General features: G+C 40.7%; 1 pseudogene; it reads right to left on the reverse strand.

Moving 5' to 3' along the window:
* Positions 1 to 388: 388 nt before the first annotated feature.
* On the reverse strand, positions 389 to 803 carry LOC123253651 (annotated as a pseudogene).
* Positions 804 to 1,154: the final 351 nt, after the last annotated feature.

Genomic DNA, 1,154 nt, shown 5'->3' on the forward strand with positions numbered 1-1,154 from the left:
TTTCAGGCGCTGTTACAGGAGCCGCACTGTGAACACTGTACGGCTCTCACAAAATTACATTTTAAAAAATGTGGCGTTTATGGCTCTCATGGCCAAAAAGGTTGCCGACCCCTGTTCTACAGGAAGTCATTCCCAATTCCCCCATAATTCTATTATTTTTTAAAACAGATTTTATTTATACATTAATGACGAGGGTTGGACAAGAGTCTTCATTTTTAAAAAGAAGAAAAAGAAAACAGTTTATAATACATAATCTTGGATAGAAGATAGACCATGCAGAAGGGGAAAAGACACACATACCTACACACACACACACACACACACACACACACACACACACACACACACACACACACACAATGAAGGGAAAGCAGACTGCCAATCTGGGTCAAAGTTCTTGGCTAGTGACCTGCTTTAGGTAGGTTTCCAGTAGGTACTTTTTTAAAGACTATGGGATTTATCCAGACCTCAGTAGTATATATTTTCATTGGGTTGTTGATGTTGTGCTCTTCTAGAAGACTGAGTAGATAAGATGGTCCCGACGTTATAGAAAACTGACCACTTGTCCTTAAGGATTTCCAAGTAGATATTGCCTTGGATGCTCACACTGTGATGGTAACAGGGTGTGACAAATTGCACAATGGAAGCATTATATGGGTAGCTGCTGGGGGACTCCAAGAAGAGCTTATACTTCAGGTCTTGATATACTGTGTTAGTTGCCCCATGAATGATCTCAACCCATTTGAAGAGATAGACTCTGGGAAGTCAGAAATTCCTTTGTCTCTGGACATCATTAAGGTCATCAATTACTCTTGTAAGCTCTTGCTGAAGGACCTATGGACCTCTTAGCCCATTGCCTGTGGCTTGGCTCCCTTAGGATGAGGGATGGTGGCAGGGGCCAGTTCTAGAAGGTCAATGGGGACAAGAGTTAAGAGAAAAAGAAATACCCAAATGGCAACAGCAGGGTTCCAGCCTTTCCACTTTAATTCTAGTATCTTCCCTCTGCTGATTATTTTGAATTTATCCTGCATATAGTTAGCTTTTACATAAGTGTTTGCATACTGTCTCTCCCACAATATTGTGAACTCCTTAAGAGCAAGGAATGTTTTTTGTCTTTTTTTTTGTAGCCTCAATGTTTAATAGAGTATCCAGCA

The sequence above is a fragment of the Gracilinanus agilis genome, chromosome X (assembly GCF_016433145.1).
Source record: "Gracilinanus agilis isolate LMUSP501 chromosome X, AgileGrace, whole genome shotgun sequence".
In the NCBI taxonomy this organism is placed as follows: Eukaryota; Metazoa; Chordata; class Mammalia; order Didelphimorphia; family Didelphidae; genus Gracilinanus; species Gracilinanus agilis.